The sequence below is a fragment of the Saccoglossus kowalevskii genome, chromosome 9, assembly GCF_978046115.1.
Source record: "Saccoglossus kowalevskii chromosome 9, keSacKowa6.1, whole genome shotgun sequence".
Lineage (NCBI taxonomy): Eukaryota > Metazoa > Hemichordata > Enteropneusta > Harrimaniidae > Saccoglossus > Saccoglossus kowalevskii.
The window spans coordinates 7,894,736-7,902,564 of record NC_140649.1 but is presented as its reverse complement, the minus strand read 5'-3'; positions in this window follow the sequence as shown (position 1 = coordinate 7,902,564).

Genomic DNA, 7,829 nt, shown 5'->3' with positions numbered 1-7,829 from the left:
GACATTGCTTTCTTATCAGACTCGACGCTTATTAATCATGGTGAAAGTTATCATCCAGCAAGTTCCGGCGGTTGGAATGTCTCACTATATGGATACCGAGGTTGACTTGAAATAGGAAAGTTTTTCTTATCCAACGACAGAAGAATAGTTTTCATGACAGAAATGCAATAGCGGTGATGAAAGATGGTAAAAAAGTTGGCAGTCTTCGGCATGACATTGCAAAATTGCTGGCCCCAGTTATGGATTCGCAAGCTGCTACAAAATATTTATAAAGCCAAAATAACGTGAATTCAACCACTCTCCCAGGTACGGGTTGCTACAATATTGCAACATTGTTTTCATTGTCGACGACGCTAAAGCCGAACGAGTGCGACACTTGCTTAGTGGCTCTCCTTATACGACAGTGGCGGATCCAGCAAAATGTATTGAGGGGGGGGGGGCAAGCTTCGCTTAAGATAGACGGAGCGAAAATCGCAGAGAAGCTATGCGTAATCTATGGCATGGCCCCCTGCCCCCCCCCCCTCTGGATCCGCCACTGTTATACAATTTGCTTGAATCGTTTCTAAGGAAGCACATACCAAACGGCCGGCCCTTTTTAGGGCCACGACATATTTCAAAAAGAAAACTACCGTTTCTGCTTTAATATATATTTTTATAGACTTGCTGATTGCTATGATTCTGAAAAAAAATCAGCGGTGAACGCGCTGCCCTGAAGGTAGAAAGCTGTCACAGCTATTTTTTTTTTGTTTTTGCTGTGTAGAAAAAGACACTCTGGGCGTGTGCCCGGATATGACCTGAACTTCTTTATTGTGTCAAAAGTGGGGAGTTGGCGTTTGCCCAGGCATGGACTCTTACCCGGATAAGTACGGTAAAACAATACAGAAAGAACATAAATAAAATCACTTGCATGAAAGGTATGTATTGCAACTCGCCTCAAAATAACATATTTACCTTGAGATGATAAAATGCTAATTAAGTTACAATTTCAATTTAATTAAGATTCTATCAATTGTTTGAAACTTTTTGCTAAGCTAATTGGAATGATTATTGAACGGTTTATTAGTGTACAATCATGCAGTTTGTCAATAATGCTAGATCTGATGGAAGATTCCTAAGATGAAACACAAAGAGAAGCCAATTCTGTGATAACAGTGTAAACATGACATTGTTTGTCTCAGCTATTACTTATGCAGTGCTGATCTCCAAGTTACCAGTGAACAATGTGAAATGTATTTAATACGTCGCTTACATGCAAACCATTGTACATGAAATATCGGCAGCTTACATGTAAGTCAGGATATTTCCATGTTACCAAGGACTTATTGTTCTACCTGATCGCTTACACGCAAGTCATCCATGTTAAATATGTGTTGCCAGCGAACAATATGCATTTATACCATGTAATTCGCATGGTTTTGTGGTTGGTTTTGTTATTGTGAAACAGTCTGAAATAGTTTGCCATGAAAATCCAATGATTTGACATATTTTGTACTGTGTCAAAAGAAATTTCACTACGTTAGATACAGGAATGCCAAATGTTCCTCTGGTGTGGCATCTCCATGATTCAAAGAAGCTCAACATATCAGAGTAATCTGAAAAGTTTCAAGCTCGATTGAGGATAACATTCACAGATTTCACTGTAAAACCCCACAGCACTGGGTCATTCAAACAATGAAGAATTATTGATAAAATACAACAGGAAAAGGAATGAAAACAGTTATAACACTCTATAGATAAAACAAACGTGCACGTGAATTTCCAAAAACCTGTGGCAATCATGTGATCAATACTCACCTCATCGTTGGGCACCGTTGAGATGTAAGAAACACTCATATCATTTATTTTGCAGTGTGTGAAGCATCTGGGGGTCAGAGTTTGCGTAAACCATCCTAATCATCTTCAGTACCTATCTGGTTAATGTGGTGCAGGAGACTCGAGTAGTATGATGGCCCTCTGCTCGTTATGCCGTATGCTCGTTATGCTGTAAGACAGCACATACCAGGTACTGCGGCCCCATTCTCAGGGTAACTAGAAGGTAGTACTATTCCAGAAATGTGAGTGGGATAGTGGAATCATTTGATTTCATGCTCTTAGCATTGAAAAGGTGTTCTGTTGACAAAACACATTACTCAATTTGAAATGATCCCAAAGGGTAATGCATGAGGCCAAGGCGAACTATATTCCTTGACCTATCACCAAGTGACATTAGTGCGGTTTTTACGGAGTATGCTGAAGAGAATTCAATACCTATGATAAGACAAAAGAAGTGGAACTTTTAAGAAGGCTTTAACCATGTCATTTTCAGCAACGTTTTTGCCAAGATTGACCCTTATTGTGGTGTTGATAGATAATTTGATATTTTCTAACATGAAACGAATTTTCTTCCCTGTGTTAGTCACATAGTAGATAGATTATACTAGCTGGAATATACAAGAATGTATTCCTTGTGACTCTGGTATAACCTAACTGAGGTACATGTGAACTGCCTGAATAGTCGCACGCTGATCAAAACTGGTTTGATCCTGCCATTTTATAGTATTACAAAAACGTGTAGTGTGTGTCTAAATGAAAAATCGAATTAATAAAGTCATTGATGTATACGAGAAACAATATGGAATAGAATCATTCCTTGTAAAGTTCCACAAGTAATGATTTTATGCGTAGACGAAATGATGTCTAGAAAGTCTACTTGTACAAGTTTCGTACTACTTTCTCGTAGTCTAAATTGCGGCTCGTTTGTTTGTTTTTTCTCTAGGTAATTTACAGTGATTCAACGATTGTTCTTGAAAATAGGTAAGATTGAAACCAATCGGTAATTTTAAACTTTTGTGCCCTTTTTTTTAAATAGGAATCATTTTGACAAATTTTTAAGAAATCGTAGAAAAAACTTTGACTCAGTGAATAATCAGTGATTATATAAACAATCGACGGCATGTAGAACTATTTTAGGCGAAATGGTCAGGATGTTGTGATTTAATTATGCTCACATCCTTACGTTTATAGACTGGGCGGTAGAGTTACGGTTACGCCCGAGTTGTTAGTATTAGCTGTTAGATTGGGTGCAATGCTAATAATGTAGTCATTGATTTTTTTGGCTATGTCAGTGCTGCCAGTGTTTTATGCGGGGTTGATCAATTAGAAAATTTGGAATATTTTCTGTTTCTATTTGCATTATTTGCATAGCTGTAAGTGCATCCCCAGTCTTTGTTTATTAACAAAGGATGTGTGTCACATACACTACTTCCTTGGTTTTCTTGGTGATTGACTCTCAGTTAGAACAAGAGATTGAACAGCATTCTGGTGATCCATGTCGAGATATTGCATTCGGTTCTTTTGAACCTGTTTCAAGTCAAAGCTAATGCGTTAGTAATTGTGTTGAGAACCCCCTGATTTCACAATTGAAAATATTGTCATATTGTACACGAAGAGGATTTTCCCTGCGGGCCCTGTTCTCTCGTGTTGGTAGTGTAGTTGTCCTGCATTTGTTGATTCCCACATTGACGGCAACCCCCCAATGACATCAGAAATGATAGAGTGTAATGAAGAAGATCCAACAATGTCTTGTAAGATGATATCTTACACACAGATATTTCCCTGATGTGAAGTTGGATAGACTGGCCTGCATATGTATTGGAAATGTTATGTCACATAACGTAATGATTTGGTATACTATTCCTTTCCTTTGAACACTAACCACAAACAAGGTTGTTCATAATTTTGTAATCCTTCTCCTCTACCACTGACAGATCAAACTCAGCTACCCTTTCCCATTGTTCCACACACAATGGCAGTTGTAAGCTATAACCTACAATATGTGAGGTATACTTCCGTGATTCCTGTGTCAACTGATTGAATCTGTTCCTCTAAGCAGATACCCATAATAGAGATGTTGTTGATACCCATAATAGAGGTGTTGTTGATACCCATAATAGAGATGTTGTTGATACCCATAATAGAGGTGTTGTTGATACCCATAATAGAGGTGTTGTTGATACCCATAATAGAGATGTTGTTGATACCCATAATAGAGATGTTGTTGATACCCATAATAGAGATGTTGTTGATACCCATAATAGAGGTGTTGTTGATACCCATAATAGAGATGTTGTTGATACCCATAATAGAGATGTTGTTGATACCCATAATAGAGATGTTGTTGATACCCATAATAGAGGTGTTGTTGATACCCATAATAGAGATGTTGTTGATACCCATAATAGAAATGTTGTTGATACCCATAATAGAGATGTTGTTGATACCCATAATAGAGATGTTGTTGATACCCATAATAGAGATGTTGTTGATGCCCATAATAGAGGTGTTGTTGATACCCATAATAGAGATGCTGTTGATACCCATAATAGAGATGTTGTTGATACCCATAATAGAGGTGTTGTTGATACCCATAATAGAGATGTTGTTGATACCCATAATAGAGATGTTGTTGATACCCATAATAGAGGTGTTGTGGTGTTGTCAAGATTATGTAACGAGTGCTTTAATTCATCTTCCACAGACCAGTGAACAGCTGATAGCGCAATGATAATATCAACTGGCTGCCGTGCCCAATTTTTCTCAAGTGAGACAACTGTACTAAGCACCTCAGCCAAATTAATATATTGCCATGAGGAAGATAAACCATGCATAGCCAACCAACATTGTACCAATTAGTGTACTAATTAGAAATTATTATATAGATCAGCTAATACACTGACGCAAGGGACACGTTCAAATAAATCATATGAACATTCATTATATACAAAGCTACGCGACAAACACATACGTAAAATAAATCAAATATTAAACAAACAAAACTATTTATCAAACTATTCCGACAACGCAATGTAATAAATATTAATATAAAATTATGGGACGTTAAATTATTAAGAATTCTCTCACAACAATACAATTCGTTACAGTATACTGTAAGAATGGTCAATTAGGACCTACTCTGTCCTTTACATTTGTTAACCTTGGAATTTGGAAGATCACTTGTTACGTCAGTGGAGGATTGGAATTTATTCTGTATAAATATGTGTACAAATATTAACGAAATGTCGCCATGCAGAAACATAAGCGTGTTTATAAATCAAATATTTATATTTATGTACATATTGCATATCACATATTGGATTTATTTTTACATGCATGGTAATTACAGTGTATACACCACTGTATTATAACATAGTTGAACTCTGGTGACCTTGCCCTTTGTTATATAATATAATTCCCTTTATCATAGTTTGTTTCAATATAAATATGCATTGTCATAATTAATTTTGAATACAAACAAGTTTTGGGGTTAAACCAACAGTGGGGAATCAGTCTACCAAATATCCTTAAAAGATGTAAATATCTTACAAAAACATTGGTGCCTTATTTGTTTAATTATTTTAAGGGACATAATTTCCAGCTTTATTCAAAGTAATTCAGATATTTTAGTATAAAAACAAATGCCTCATCGCAAAAAACAAAGTGCTGCATTTAGACGTGAAAAGATTCATAAAACAAGCAAGATAACAACAAATCTTAGCTGGCTTTTGTCCAAGTATTTTGTACAGGTGTCTGTCAAAAATTAATGATTCACCGAGACAAATATGAACTGCCTCACTGTGTGACTACTGTACTATATGAAAAGTAAAAAAAAAACACTCTTTATGAATAGCTATCATGTTGCAAGCTCTGCTTTGTATGCAAATCAACTTAAATAGTTAGTTGGTGTCCAGTGGAGGGAGAAGTCAACAGTACTGTTGCCTCCTGAGAATCTACATCTTCAAACACTGCAATCTGTGAAGTGCGTTTTTAAACCAGTATTATAAAAACTATATCATTCTGTTCTAATAGCTGAAACATATTCCTGTGAGTTTTCATTTGTCGAATGAACTGTTTGTCAAATACAGAATACATATATTTTAGAACAATTTTCTTTTTAAAATGCGGATGAAATGTTTTGCTTTTTATGTATTTTTTATGTATTGTCTTTGATTTGATAACTTTGAACTAAACAGATTTTCTATTACCTTCAGATCTTGATCAAAGTTTGGCACCCAGTTCATAGGAGTGCTTATATTGATTTTCTGACATCTTGTTTTCTCTCTCCATGAGTTGGTTTTGAAACCCAGTATGGGATTCTGAGATACATTACCAAGGATATTATTACAAGATAAATCATTTGCTTCATTGAACACATGCAACAATGCATATTTCCACTGAGATAAGTGACCTTTGATGTGTATCACCAGTGATCAGTCAAGTAGAAACAGTCAAAATATTTTATCAGATTTTCTCAATTTTTGCATGATATTTTCATACAGGACATCTGTTGTTCAAACTCAGGGAAGACATTATACTGATGAATAAGGTGACCAAGTTTGATGAAGATTGGAATAGAATTAGTAAAGTTATTATGCACACAATAACAATTATTAACGACGACAACGACGACGACGACGACAACAACAACAACGACAACGCCGGACAAAATTGTTCCCTTAATATACCTTTCCCTTTCATCTTTGATGGTACGGGCAAGGTAAAAATGGTATAATTATAGCGCCCTCCTACGGGGACGCTTATCTTATGCATATGGCAACGAATACAGTTGAGGGCGCCATACGCAAACAACCATTCGCTGAACTGTGCGTTAGATCACGTGACCCGGCGGGGACCAGCCAAAAACAACCGTTGATCGCGGGAACACTGATAGAAAATCGAGAAAATTACACAGTTGTTTGTGTGTATAAACAGCTGTATAAAGCAACATCAGGAAGGAGAACGATTTATAAGCAGTCTTCAGGATGCTCGTTTTCCAAACATGGAACAATCTTACTGAGGTACTCGCAGATACCAGTATGATAGATTAAATTTTGTCCAACTGATTTGTGTGTATGTCAATGTAAAACACGTTTCACAAATAAATATCTGCCGATATTAATTAGTTAATTAATAGCGCAAACAAGCATTTAAATACTAGTAGTCAGTTCATATATCAGTTTGTTTCCTCCGTATTTTAGTTTGATATTGTAAAACGTGAAATAAAAAATACGGCGTTGTCTTCGTTGCCTGATAATCGTTGTCAAATACAGGCGGTTAGTCCTGGCGGCAATGTCTGATTTTTTTTCATAAATCCACAAGCTAGCGAACCTATGTTGGCAAGTATGGCTTCTTATTGAAATATATGTATCTGTAGTTTTTTCGGGATTATTTCGAATAATACAATGCTAGATTTTCATGACGCAAACTTTTTCTGTTGGTGTCTGTCTGTCATTCATATGTCGTGTGCCCGCTAGCGGCAACTATTAGTACAGAGGGAAAAAGTACTATCCAGCACAGTATCCCCGAAGCTAGTCGCCAGGTTTATATGATAGAAAACGTGTACAGTCTTCAAATTACCACAATAGAGAGAGTGGGGCCGAATATACGTGATTCCGGCGTTTCGTAATAAATGCTTTTTATTAATAATTGCACTTTCAAACAATATTCATGAGTTATGTCTACGTCATAATCTTGTTAAGTCATTAGCATATTGTGTACGCAGTGCGCATGCTTCAGTTCATTTTTCCGTATTCCACAACCAATGCGTCATCACCGAAGCCGACACATAGGCGACGCTACCATATATATACTCATGCTAACAAGCCACGCCAGCCCAGCGACTGCATGCTCAGCAAACGATCTGTACACACTCCTACCATGTCATACTCTGTAATATGCAATTACAATTCTAGTTCCCTATTGAAAGGAGCAATGTTATGAACGAAAACAAGTTGATTACATCATAAAATGGCATTGCAGCCGTGACCATGGAATGTTACCAAAAACCTAGTGCT